This window comes from Lipotes vexillifer, unplaced genomic scaffold, assembly GCF_000442215.2.
Source record: "Lipotes vexillifer unplaced genomic scaffold, Lipotes_vexillifer_v1.1 scaffold242, whole genome shotgun sequence".
NCBI classification, from domain to species: domain Eukaryota; kingdom Metazoa; phylum Chordata; class Mammalia; order Artiodactyla; family Lipotidae; genus Lipotes; species Lipotes vexillifer.
This window is the reverse complement of record NW_006771376.1, coordinates 337,934-352,400: the sequence shown is the minus strand read 5'-3', so window position 1 is coordinate 352,400 and position 14,467 is coordinate 337,934. Positions and strand designations below refer to the sequence as shown.

General features: G+C 36.5%; 1 protein-coding gene across 4 annotated transcripts in view; it reads left to right on the top strand.

Annotated features, from left to right (window-relative positions):
• The window catches only part of NPTN (neuroplastin), a 56,003-nt gene that overhangs the window by 9,199 nt on the left and 32,337 nt on the right, over positions 1 to 14,467 (top strand). The window lies entirely within an intron of this gene.

Here is a 14,467-nt window from a genome sequence, read left to right as displayed (position 1 = left end):
AGAGCGGTTGACAGGGACTTCATGAAACAAGAGAATATCTTTTTCTGTTATATCTATTACTTGTTTAGGAGTTCAAGAGGAGAAAAAAAACCTTTATGGGAATGAATAGGAAATGAGATGGGCTTTCCAGAAGTTTTTTTTTTTTTTGGCTATGCCACTCAGCTTGCGGGATCTTAGTTCCCTGACCAGGGATTGAACCCAGGCCTTCAGCAGTGAAAGCGCAGAGTCCTAGCCACTGGACTGCCAGGGAATTCCCTTTCCAGAAGTTTTTAAGGATCAGAAATTAGTTTGTTTCTAACTCTAAATTTCTATGATTATGAATTCAAGAAAAATGGTAGATTAACTTTGGAATCCATTAAAGTAGCTTTTAAGACCTGCCTATAATACTTTAAACAGGATTCTGTTTATTGTAACCTTCATAAACGACTTTTTTGTTTAGTTATCAAAAATCTACACTGAAATTTTTCCAATCTCTGTTTCACACACAGAAGCATAAGCTTTGTAAGAGTTCATTCACTAGACTGGATGGAACCTAGTAAAAGTTTAACCTTTGGCTTTTAGAAATTAGACTTTTCTTTTGTGTGGTAAATTTTAGCTATTAAGAAAGGCTTATCATCAGGAAATGAGCACTTCCAGACTAACTCTTAAGGCTTCTCAGTCAAAATACTGCTGTGACAGAAGCCCCAGCCTGTTCTATGAGTGGAGCTGGTGCTGCAGTACTTTGGTAGAGATGGGAGCTCACTTTAATTAGCTCGAAGACTGTAGGGTTGCTAGGTAAAATGCAGGACACCCGTATATATTTGAATTTCAGATAAACAATGAAGAATATTTCGTACATCTGGTGATCCTAGAAGAATGTCTTTTTTGCTGTTTTGACCTTCCATTTAGAACTTAACAAAGAGTCTTGTAATTTGGTGAGTTTTTGTGTATTAAAAGAAACCTTTAAAAAGTAGATTTAATATGAGCAAAATCATGTTACATTGCAAATTTTGTATGAGTAAGTGTAGTTTAGGGTAGTATTATTTTATTCTGGTTACATCACATTTCTATATGGTTTTTTTTTTTTCAATTCTGCTACCTTACATTTGACAGAGTAAGTTTTTCATTTATTCTCTAAAAATTAAAGCTATTTTCAAGAAGGGTGTGAGGAGAGGGCCTCAGGCTGTTTTTTTGTTTTGTTTTTTAGCAATTCCCCTTTTCTCTCCTTACCTAAAATATTTTAAAATTTAGGGCACTATTGTCTGAGGGTATATGATAGAGATGTTACTGGGGCTATTGGTTCAAGGATTGTCCTTTTTCAGTTTTTGCTTAGGGGCTTGGAACATATTTGCATTTTTGTCTTGAAAGAAGAAAAGGAATGAATGAAGATGTGACTGACCACAGCCTTTTCTTCCTAGTGGGTTCAGAATAATTTTAACTTGCTTAATTATAACCACCCGATTTAGAGAGTCGGAAAGTGAATGAGGGATGTAATTTCTTTATTGTTAAATTTCAGTACTAAGAAAAAATCATGGTTTCATGAGATTTATTGTAAGGTCTTTGATCAGCGGTATGTCACTGTGTCAGTCATTCAGTATAAGAGATCTACCTTCTTTTATTTTGGTGTGGACTGGGGTGAGGTGGCTATAAGAATAATAAGAATTGAACAGTGTAATAGGCTCCAGGGTGAATGATATTAAGTAACATAAAGCATAATCATAACTATACTTAAACATATTTATTTGAAATATATTTAAGGCAGTTTTAAGAAGTATTAAAAATAACTCGTGGTTTTTATGAAACTAGAAAATTAGTATAGTTTAACTTTGATGCCTAAACTGAGTTGAAGACAATAGTACTGGGTAAGTAAATTGATACAGTCTGTCACCCTTGTAAATGTAAAATGTAAATAAAAACTATGTTCAAAAGGTCGTTTTGTGGGGCAATGTAGTTGCATGGAAAGAGCGCTGGATTTGGCAGTAGCCTTGAATTCTATTTCTATTTCAGTTCCTGTGGTTTCTATTTTTTAAATTAGTATAATACTTAATCTGTAGGGTTTTTATGAGATTAGATGATAATGTATGGAAAGTGCTTTATAAACTGCTTTACTGTAGAGTGGCATGTATGTATAGCTTTGAATTATAGGGCCTGGTACTTATAAAGTGTTTACTTTTAATGGGTTGACTACAACTCTGGTAGTTCATAGGAAAGTGAAGAGGAAAATAAAGTTCTAGTGAGAAGGGCCAGATTATTTCAGGGTTGGTTTTATGACTATATCATATCATAACGTGCATTTTAGATGGTTGTTACCTTCCGTAGAAGGTCAATATTGAATTTTTTGTAAACTTTGTTACGTACCTCCCAGTACTGTTCTCAAGTTAAAACTAGTTACAGGGACACTGTGTTACCCTTCATCCTCCTCCTCTCCCTCCCCCAGGTATGTGACAGAAAGCAATGTCAGGTATCTTTCTCGTATCCTCTCATTATTAACACATTTTTGTAACTCGCCTTTGCTCTCCTGAAGTGAAATTCATAGGTGTTTTAACCTACGTGCACACTATTAAGAAAAAATATATATATAATCCCTTGAATGTAATATAAAGGAGAAAATAACTTGGTAAAATATTTATTCAGTAGTTCAGTCTAAATGCTCAGGCATGACTACACAGGAAGACAATGAAGTAGTCTGCTGTTTTTGTTCATATGTAGAAAAACCAGGAATGTGACAGTTACAAGTGCAGACTTGTGCTGTAATAGTGACTCAGATATCACAGGTGTCTTTGCTGTTGATAATGTGATTTTCTGAAAAGGTGAACAACTCTTGGTAAAGTTCCAAATGAAGCAAAAGTACAATCTATCATTTTACACAGTAACTGCATTCCTGGAAAGTTGAATGATGATTAAAACCATGCAAGAGTACTTTGTGGTGTATTTAAAACAGAGTTAGGTTCTAGGCTTAGACCAAGTTTTCATCTTGAATGTCATTTGAAAGTTGTGTAGGAAGAGGGACAATTCTTTGTTGTGCAAGACTTTTCCTACTTTGTGGGATATTGAAGATCCCTGGTCCCAGCCCACTAAAGGCTGGTAATGCTATCCCAATCATTGTGTTAACCAAAAATATACCCACAAATTTTCAGAATGCTCCATAAAAGTCAGAGCAGCCCCGGTTGAGAATATCTCCATTTTGTATCTGCACTTGTAAGTATCCTCTGATAAAGGATTACAGCACCTAGTTCCCTGGGACAACCCCTGGTCAAAGCCACACCTCTTCTAGGAATGGACAGGCAAGGAGAGCAGCTGTTCACTTGTTTTTATTCTTTTTGTTGACATGCATTAAAGCAGGGATTGCAAACTCGGTTTACCATAGGAGCTAGGCAAGTACCTTTTGCTAAAGTGGAGAATATAATGCATGCTTTGACTGAAAACACTGAAAGCTGGGCTTTTAAAAATACTGTGCTGGTCAAATAAAACTGTCAGTGGGCCCACATTTTGTGTCCTCTTCACCAAAGAATTATGATATGGATTTTGAAGCCTAAGAGATTGAATTGGAGTCTTGATTTTTGCCAAGCCTCTTACTCTGTTTCCTCATCTTTTATTTGGAATAATACACATCTTCACAGGTTAGAATGAGATTGCATGCATAAATGAACTAGCATGATAGCTGACACAAGATGCATGTTTGATAAGATTTTCTCTCTGCCACTAATATCCTTTCAGTTATCTTGGTTTACTTTTTAATCTGTTTGAAAGCTAGCTATGCTTTATAGTGAAATGGTTATGAAATTTGAAATCTCTAATGTGGGGGATATTAGTTGCTTCTTAATTTTAACAGAAACAAGGAAGTAATTAAAATGAAATTTTTAGGTTAACACACAACCTACCTACCACTTAAGGTATTTGATCATTTTAAGCTATTTGGCCTGACGCTTGTAACACTAAACTTAGGATTCCAAACTATTTCAGTAGAATAGCCTCCTTAGTCTTTGAGGTTAGCTTTCAATCTTAGCAGAGCAATTATCTTTATTTAGCATATTTATTTATTTTTGAAGTAACGTTGGAGCAGGTAATTTTGCTAGTACTGCAGTACTTTATTGCACCTTCAAAATTAGATTATGCTATAGAAGTGACATTTTTATAGTTGTTACTTGAGTTAGAAATTTAGCAACATGATTTTTACTAGGAAACTCTGGTGTATGATTTTCTTTCAATTGCCCAGTGAATGTTTTGAAAGCTTTACATTTTCTTGGTTCGTGTAAAATGTTTTAGAGGCATATACATCTTGTTGTACATCTTGTTTTCATACTTTAGCAGCAGAAACTGTTTTTTTAACTTTCATTTTTCTTTAGTAATTAACACAATTGATCTAAATGGTTAAAGCAATACCTGTGCTTTATTTCTTTGTTCCTCTCCTCAGATTCTGTTGTTCATCTTTGTTTTCCTCCACAATATGATTTTGAGCCCTATGTTTTAGTGATAATGTATATATTATTTTTGTAAGGTCTAACCCCCACCCCCCAGTTTCTCCTATCTCAACTTTAGTGTCTTCTTACCCATATCTACTTGGTCCTGTCCTTTCTGGTATCTTCAGTTGTTTCTAGATAAACATTTGGCACTTTTATATTCTTTGTCCTGTTTTATTTGAATCCTTTTGAGGGGCAGAGAGGTAGCAAATTCTATTATACTTCTCATAGACAAAATTTAGCTTAATTGACTGATATTTTTGAACTCGTGTGTTTGCATATTGTGACTTCTGGGTATTTTTGCTTTTCCTAGTAGCTGTTTAATGGTTTTCTTTATATGGAGATTTTTCTAACATGCTTTTTAAATCTTTTAATCCCCACAGGGTCATAATGTCCATATTTCTCAGAAACAGCTTAGCTAGCCTTCGAGGCCTAGTTACAAAGGAAGTTAATTCCTGAAGGAACTGAGGACATCAAGGCAGAAAGAATTCCAGGCAGGCAGCTAGTAATGAATATTGATTGTGAACTGTGAGGTACTTGGTGTGGGCTGGTAAATTTTAGTGCTTTAGAGGTAACCCTGCAAGGCTACCTCTTACTGTGGAGTGCACATGAAACATTCTGAAATGTATGCCCATGGAGCATATAATTTGCTACTCCGTGGCAAGTAGACATTAAAATTCACTTATGGGGTGGGGATAGTGTTAGGGATAATCAGATTTTACAGCTGTAGGATGAAAGGGCAAACTTTGATAAGCATTAAAGAAAAAAAAAACCCATTAGAGTATACAGAGTAGTAGTTCTTAACTCTAGGAACAGCGTTAAGCTATAGTGAAAACTGCTCAGAAATAGCCAGAAGTACGAGCTTGTTGGCATTTGTATTTCAGTAACAGGTATGCATATTTTACCAGCTATTTAAAGTCTGAATGTGAAAGAATTTGAGTGGAATGTGTTTTTAGTAGTGTCTTAAGAGTGTCACCTTACCATTCTGCAACACTATCCGTTTGTCACTGAAAAAGCTCAAGAATTGTATCGAGTCTTAAACTCTCAAAATACACCATTGGAAAAACTTGACAGGCCCAGTAGTACCAGGTGAGCCTGAGGTAACCAGATATATAAGCTTGTCAGCTATCTCTGCCTAGAGTTTAATGAAGTTTTCATCAGGTTGAACTTTAAAGAATAAGTATAGCTAACTACAGGAGGCAATATTAGTAGGCAGAGGGGATGAGTCTTCCTACCTTGGATAGTGATTAAACAACATTTTGACATGGAGTTATTTAATTTAAAATTTTGAAAAAGAAGGAAAGTTATTGGATTTTAAAAAATTAGGAAAGGACTTGCTTAACATGATAATTTCAGATTATACTTAGGTGTTTTAAGTAAAATATTAAAGTTCCCCCTTTTACCCCTCGATTCCCACTCCTCAGGAATAAGCACTGTCAGTAGTTGTGTATCTTTTCAAAGCTTGTTCTTTGTAGATATGTCATTAACAGGCTGTAATGCTCTAGTAGTATTAATTATGTTATAATTCATTGTGATATTTATAGCCTTCATTTTTTGAGTATAGTAATTGGAGTGACAGATATTTTCATTTATATAAGTGTATGGAGCCTCTAGGATACATCTGTTGTTACATTCACTGAAGGGAATTATGTTGATGACTGAATTGTTGATATAGAAATTGGCACACTGAGAGGACCTTTCTCATTCCAAACAGGGAAAAACTTCATTAAATGGAAAAAGAACAATATATTGCTGTATTTTTATCCTCAGTCGTATTTTTTTGGTGGAAATCTTAAATGTTTATACATTTACTATTTAGCCATGTAAATAATTCCTGGGACCACTCCACTAATTTTTAATAGAAGCATTCTGTATACAATTTTGCTATCCCTTTTCAAGAGAAGCAGCAATAATTTTTGCTGGTGTTTGGGGCAGTAGGTAAGTAATATAACCTGATCCTCCACCTCATTGTGGAGGTGGAGGTACTATCTAATTGTGGAATTATGAGATAATGAAGACCCGAAACAAGATAAGAGTACAAATGAGAAGTAATTATGAAAGAAGAGCATAGATTTAGATTGTTGACTGAATATTGGGATTTCCTGAGGAATTGAGGAAGGAACAGATTTTAGTAGATGGAACATTAGTGAACAGGAATCAGGAATTTTGGATTCTGGTGAGGGTTCGAAACTACATTACAGCCTCTTTGGACCATGGTATATCTAAGTGTTAGATTGTATAGCAGTAGAAAGTTTTTTCTTTTTATTTAAAAAATAAGTCAAATCTTAATTTGTTAACTAGATAAATGTAGAGCTGTTTGGGGGAGAGGGAATCCTCTAATTGTTCCAAAGAATCCTTAGGGCCTAAGGAGCAGGGTTTTAAAATTAATGAAATGGATGACCCCTTTGTAGACCTACTTCTGAAGTTTTTGCACAAGGATGTTTTTGGTTCACAGTCCACTTGGGCAGTCTTGATATCTGCTTGAAAAAGGTCTTGTGGATACTTTGCAAGGTAGATGATTAAAATATTTATACTAATACATGTGTCCACGGTTGAAAATAAGACCAAAAGAAAGATGATCCCTTTAAAGCAGAATCTATCAAATAGCACAAAGATAATATCCTATGCAAAATGGACTTGGTAAACTAATTTTTATTGCAATGTTTGTCAGCTTCTTTGTGAGAAAGAGCTACCTGTCATTTGTCCTGAGTTTTGAAATCCAGGAATATGCACTCAATAGGAGAAAACAGAGGTGTGCTGTTGAGACCCTGCTTGGAAAAGGATTGAAAGTACTATTAAGTTTCATCGCTTGGTGGGAAGAAAATCTTAGGGGTAGCAACCACCTTGAAGATCTGCCAGTAAAAACTGGAGATCTACTATTAAGTTCCAGTTTACTAGTAAGGAATGCCAGCCTAAAACAGTAAGTCACAGTAATGTCAAATACTTTTTAAACTCACAGGCCCACATAGAAGTTCCATAGAGGTAAGTTAGATAATTGGGGATGGTGGTGTAGTGATAAAAGCCTGAACTGGTAACGGTGATGAGAAAGAAGTATAATAGAACATGCTGTGTGACAGTCATTCTAAGATAAAATGTTTTTGAGTTAAATAATGTATGTAAGATATTATTTAGTTCTAATTGTCCATAGTAAACAAAACATTGCTATTAGTGAGGTAGTATAGTATAGTGTTTTGAGCTCTGGAATTATAACTGCCAGGGTGTACATCCTGCCTCTGCACATCTGTAGAGTGACAGTACAACCTTAAGGGGTAGTGAATTAAATTATATAATATACTTTGCACTATGCCTGACATATATGAATGATCAATAAAGCTTAGCTGCTGTTATAATAATTTGGTTTCAGAGACGTTCAGTTATGCGTTCAGTAATCTTTTTGGAATGTTCTTTTAAAAAAAAAAAAAATAGAAAATGTCCTACTCCCTGCCCCTTCCCCACAGATGTTTTTCTTAAAGGTTATCTTTTCAAAGAAAGATTTCTAGGCTGTATGTTTTTGATTCTAGGAGGTTTACAGGGAATCTGAACTTCCCTCTGTTTTAGAATTAATGATGGGTAGCATCATTACCTAATTTGAAAAGAATGGGAAAGTTGCATTCTAACTGTAAAGTAAAATTTTCAAATTAGAAATCTGTTTTACACTCAATTTTTATTTCTTTGCCTATTAGTATTAATGGATGCTTAGCAAGAAAACAAACTGACATTAGGGATTTGATTTTTTTTTTAATAAAAAGTAACTTGTATGAAATCTCTGGTAAATTCAAATATGCCATAGTCTGGTCTCCTAGAATTTATGATTCTCTTGATATTCAGAAAGATGGCTCTGATATGAAAAACTCCCCTAGTCAAAAAAAGATGGTTTTATTTATTATACTGTTCATTAAAGTACTCATAATTACTAGTACATTTTAAGTTGTTAATAGGATGAAATTTAATGAAAGGGTTTTAAGCTTAATCCTTGGTTAATGAGAATTGTGTTTCTCAGCATTCTTTTAACAAATATTATTGAGTATAATATGTATAGCAAGGAATTGTGGGGATACAAAATTAGAGACATATCCTGGTTTCTAGATGATTTATAATTTGTTAAAATATGCTCTTTCTCACAAACACATTATTGCCTCATGCATCTTCATGGATTTATAGAATACTGTATTTCAATTAATTGAGCATTTATAATATGTAGATTTACAGAATATTAGAGCTGAAAGGACCTTAGAAATCATCTGTTCCAATCTTCTAATGATACACACAAGGGAACTGAGATTTCATATTTTAATATATATGTTATATAGAGTGTTACATATAACCCATGTTATTAAATGGAACGATTTCTATACAATATTTCATTTAAAAAATTTATTTATTTATTCATTGCTGCATTGGGTCTTCATTGTGGTGCGCGGGCTTCTCTTGTGGAGCATGGGCTCTAGGTGTGCGGGCTCAGTAGTTGTGGCTCGTGGGCTCTAGAGCGCAGGCTCAGTAGTTGTGGCCCACAGGCTTAGTTGCTCTGTGTCATGTTGCATCTTCCCGGACCAGGGCTCAAACCCATGTCCCCTGCATTGGCAGGCGGATTCTTAAACACTGCGCCACCAGGGAAGACCCTCTACACATTCTTATGCTTTTTTTAAAGTCACAATTTAAATTGATATGTCTAGCATTTTATTACCATGCAGTTGGCATTCATTTTTGAAACACTATCAGAGAGTACCTGATAACACATTCTAGAGAGTCAATCTTAGCCTATTCTGTAGCAGGGTTTATAATTTTGCTAGATATGATAATACTTTCAGACTAGTAAGTAGAGAGCTACCTTTTTCAAATACTAGGGTTCATTGATCTTTGTATACTGTCTTTTGAAATCAAGGCAGTAGGGTTTGATTATATACTGCATACTTTACAGTAAGGCAAGAGATTCTGCTTAATGGGAAAATTATTTGAACCAAGGGTGGCATAGGTACCAAATAATGGTTGGAGAATGGGGTTGAGGATTTATCAGTTTTGATAGAGGAAAAAAAAAAACAACTAAGGAATTCGGAGGTGCTTTTGTAGGACTAGATACATTTAAATTTGAGGCATAGCTATTTAACAATCAAAGGGGTTCTTAGAAAATTATTGCTCAACGTTCTTGGGAAAAGTTTGTAAATCACAAATATACTGTGTTTAGAACTGGAAGTTAATTGACCTAGAGTTTTACTCTGGGATAACTCCACTCTAATTGCTTGATCTTACACAACACAACCTCCAGGTTTCCCGAAGTAGGGTGATCATAATTCTGTTTGTGCCTATTGCAACAAAATTATTCATAACATCCCTTTCCTTCTTAAAAGTGTTCTTGTTTTGATGATAAATTATGTGGTTACTTTACCCATAAATGTAATATCTGCCCTCGAGTACTTAATGTGATAAACACATACGAAACTTCCTCCTGTACTGGGTAAGATTCTTTTCCTTAAACTGGGAGATTTCTGTTCAGTGGAGTTAGGAGGGCATTAATAAAGATAGTCTAGTGGAGATCAGGGTGATCTCAAGGTTTAAGACGATTTATAGGCTAGAAAAGAGTCCTGTGTTTTCTGTGCTTGCATCAGAAACACAACGTAGGTGGAGGTTACTTAGCTTGTCTGGGCAAAACTGAATTCTCATTGCTGAAAGGTAGTTGTGCACTTATGTATCATTAAAAATTTTAGGGCTTCGCTGGTGGCGCAGTGGTTGAGTGTCCGCCTGCCGATGCAGGGGACACGGGTTCGTGCCCCGGTCCGGGAAGATCCCACATGCTGTGGAGCAGCTGGGCCTGTGAGCCTGCACGTCCAGAGCCTGTGCTCCGCAATGGGAGAGGCCACAACAGTGAGAGGCCCATGTACTGCAAAAAAAAAAAAAAAATTATCTGTAGTCAGATACACTCAATCCCAAGGGCAAATAAATCTCAGTACATAATTATAAGTATTTTCAGTTAGTATATTTAATTTTTTAAATAGACTTTATTTTTTAGAGTGCTTTTAGGTTTACAGCAAAACTGAGCAGAAAGTAGAGTTCCCACATATCCCTTGCCCACACGCACACTTATAGCCTCCTCCACTAACACCATCCCTACCAGAGTGGTACATTAGTTACAGTTGATGAACCTATATTGACACATCATTATCACCCAAAGTCCGTAGTTTACGTTAGAGCTCATTCTTGGTGTTGTACCTTCTACAGGTTTTGACAAATGTATAATGCCATATATCCACCATTATTACTAGAGAATAGTTTCACTGCCCTAAACATTCTTTGAGGTCCACCTATTCATCCCACCTCCCCCTTAGCCCCTGGCAACCAGTGATCTTTTTGCCGTTTCCATAGGTTTGCCTTTCCCAGAATGTCATATAGTTGGAATCATATAGTATGTAGCCTTTTTTAGATTTGCTTTGTGCATTTAAGGTTCCTCCACGTCTTTCCCTGGCTTGATAGCCCATTTCTTTTTAGCACTGAATAATATTCCATTGTCTGGAAGTATATTTAATTTTAAGAAAGTGTTATTGATAGGCTGTTTCTAGATAGGCTTACTAAACTTACCACAAGAAGGATCTTAGTTCTTTTTAACAACAGATTGAATGTATGTTAAACTGTTAAGTTTTATAAAAATTTCAGGTGCTGCCCTTTATTAATTTGGCCACTGACCACACCACCAGAGAATTGTCTGTAATGTTTTTTTTAAACTCTTTCCTATGAAGCCACGCTTTTCAAGAGAAGAGTGGTGGAATCATCAGCACTATGGGGAAGTCTTGCTTTTGAACCATCTTTTATTTTCTCACTCTTCTCTCCCCCTTCCCCAACGCGCGCGTGCGCACACGCACACACACGCACACACACACACAGAATTGCTTTAGGACCTCTTTGATTCTGTGCAGTTCTATCTCCATTCTTTAATAGAATTATAATTTTAAGGAGTTAGTGATTGTAGTGTGCTGCACATTCCAGTGGAGGCGTCCTGACTTTTCATAGCCAGAAATTATTAATTAATTAATTACATTTAAGTGGTGACAAAAATATCTGTAACTTTAACTACAAAAAACTTTCCTGGCCCAGTGAGGCACATTGACTGCAACTGTGGAAAGTGTTAGGAGACCATGCTTTGGCTTTGGACACACCTGAATTCCAGTCCAGACTCTTTCGCTATTAGCTTATAACTGTGGGAAAAGTACTCAACTTTTTTGGGCCTTAGTTTCCACATCTTTAAGGGGATTATAATGGCACCTATGTCATGTTGTGAGGATTAAATGAGATCATGTAAAAGTGCTTAGCACATCGTCTAACACATAACACATACTTAGAAAATGTTACCTGTTGATATACATGTCTAATGATAAGTAATACTAGTAATAGCTGTCAAAGAGAGCACAGATAGATGTCTGTTAGTGTTTAAGGGATTTTTACTTTTGTTTTTAGGTAAGTTTGCGTAAATATATATCCTATAATTTACTAATTCAAAGGACATTTTCAACTTGGTCCTCTTGTCCTGTATGCAAGTAGAAAACTGAACTAAATCAGATCAGCATTCCTTCTTTCTTAGGAGTGTCTTGTCCAGGGGTTGCAGTGTCAGTTTGAGTGTGACTTTCTTGGTTCTCTGCAGTGGGGAATTGTGTTCAGACTGTTTCTCGGCTACCTTTGAATTGTGGCGTGTTGGGATTTGTGATTATATTGGAATCGGATGGGTTCTTGGTGTTTCTGGACATACTTGCAGGCATTCCTTTTATGTTAGCTTGGTTAGTAGATTGGATGAACAGGCTTAAATCTAAGCTTGTTTGGAAGTGCAATTCAGAAGAAGGGAGAAAAAATACAGAAAAAATCCACTAGCAACATGTTTCTAGAGCATAATTAAGCACATAATCACAGCATTGGAGAGGACATAAACTCCCCCAGTTCACAGAGAATGTGAGAATAAGCATTTGTGATTTCCACTTAATGATCAAGAATATGATTAAAACAGTAATACTTTTTACTGCTCTCTAGGGATTTACTGATAACCAGTTTTCTTTAGTGATTGAACCAGTAGTAGTAAAATGAACAAAACCAGCTTCCTTCTCTCTGTGTATTAGTTGGCATTGACTTTGACAGGCGGGCAGGTGGCAGTTTGTAAGACTAAAACATAGCTTCTTGGGTACCCCTTTATCTGGAAGTGAGCTCAGCTTTTCTTGCAGGGGCTTGGTGTCTCCCTGCTGGAATTCTAAAACTTCCCCGGCATCTGAGAATGATATCTTTTTGGCTTCTTGGGGCCTCTCATAGCTAGTTCTTTCAAGGAACTGACATTGCATCTCAAAAGGTAGTTTAGAGTAGCATTTGAAGGCAGAACAGTTAATCTAAGGCTGTTAATTACTGCTTCCTGTCCTTCCCAGACTCTGAATCTTTTATGAATTGAAAGACTAGTATGAATTTGGAGTTCTTGACCTCTACTTGAGTAAGTGTAGTACCTCCCTTAGGGTTCTGAGGTCCCTGGTGTAGAGTTTTATCTCCAAAGGCAAATACTTCTATGGATATAAACAGAAAAATTTCCACTTAGCAACCTGCATTTTCAGCCAGCCCCATTATATCCTTGGCTTTTGGTCTGTAGGAAAACTTCCATTGAATTCATACCTCTCCTGTGAAATATTCTCAACCTGATGTTGCTAGATACTGGCCCCACTCTGCTCATTGCAGAGGATCTGGCTTGGTCCCAAGAGTGACTCAGAGTACCCTCTTTTAGCTTCTCACCTGTACTTTAGATACTGAATTACCTTAGCCTGAATTGGTAAAAATGCTGAATGAACCCTTGGTGGTGGAGTAAATGGGTGAGAGAGAGTATGCTTGCACTGTGATATGGACCCCACTCCAAGTTCTTCCAGTAAGTCTGGATTTTTTTTTCACTCTCTTTTTGCCATTGCCACCTTGTCTTATGGAAGTGTAACCTCAAGCAAATTATGGACCATTGGAAGTAGGCATCAACTTTTAGTTCCTGGGCAGTGCCTGGCAATGTTGTTGAAGCCTAGCCTTCACCATAGAGTTTAGTTTAATTCATCATTGTACGGTTCTCATTCTTTTTGATCTGGCCTCTAGAAGCCAGGCAACTAAACTATGTGAAGAGAGCCTGTCAAATGCCATGGTTATTTTTTTTGTTTTGTTTTTATTTTTGTTTTTATCCCGTGGTTATTTTTAAGACTGACTTTTCAGATTTTTCTAGTTGTATAAATTTATGGGATTATGGAGGGCATAGTACCTCCAGACACTGGCAATGAGTTGAGGTACTGTTACTGTTGGTTCTCCTCCTGAGCTGACCCCCATAGTATTTCTTACTCTGAAGTACAGATTGTCTTGCTGTCCTGTGCCTGAGGGTCTGCATTCAGGTAGAGGCTGCTTCACAGACAGTTGGGTTGTTTGCCATGGGCCCAGGGAAGAAGAGGATGTGGGGAAAGTCTAACCTGAATTCAGGACAGGATCCTGCATGAGAGAGAAATTTGCTAGCCTTTCAGTTGAAATTTGGACTCTGAATCCCAAAAGAAGGTGTCAGTAGGTCAGTTACCACTTCTTGTTGTGACCCATAAAAGACATTGCATCTCTAACGAAGTGTTCACCCATCCAAAAGAGAGATCCTGACTTGCATATAACCTGTTGCCACTTCCGGTTATCTTTCATCACTTGCCTGAGTTTGGAAAGGTAATGGTTTGTGCTCTAAGAAAAGAGATTTCCCTGAGACTTGAGGCTTTCTCATTCCTACTGGCTGGGCCCATTGCTAAAACGCTTTCCAGTGGGCTTGCTTCTGCCTGGCCAGCACCTGGGCTGCCCCAGCTTGTAATTAGCCTGCCTTTGCTTCATAAGCTTCCCAGGGTGGTTCTTCTTCTAAAAGCTTGTATGAAATGCTGTTTACTGTCTCTTTATAGTTTAAAAATGTATCCTTTTTGTTCTTTGCAGCTCATTTGCTTTTTTCTTTTCTTTTCTTTTCTTTTCTTTAAATTACTATTAACACCTGTTGATTTTTTTTTTTTTTTCTGATTGGCCTG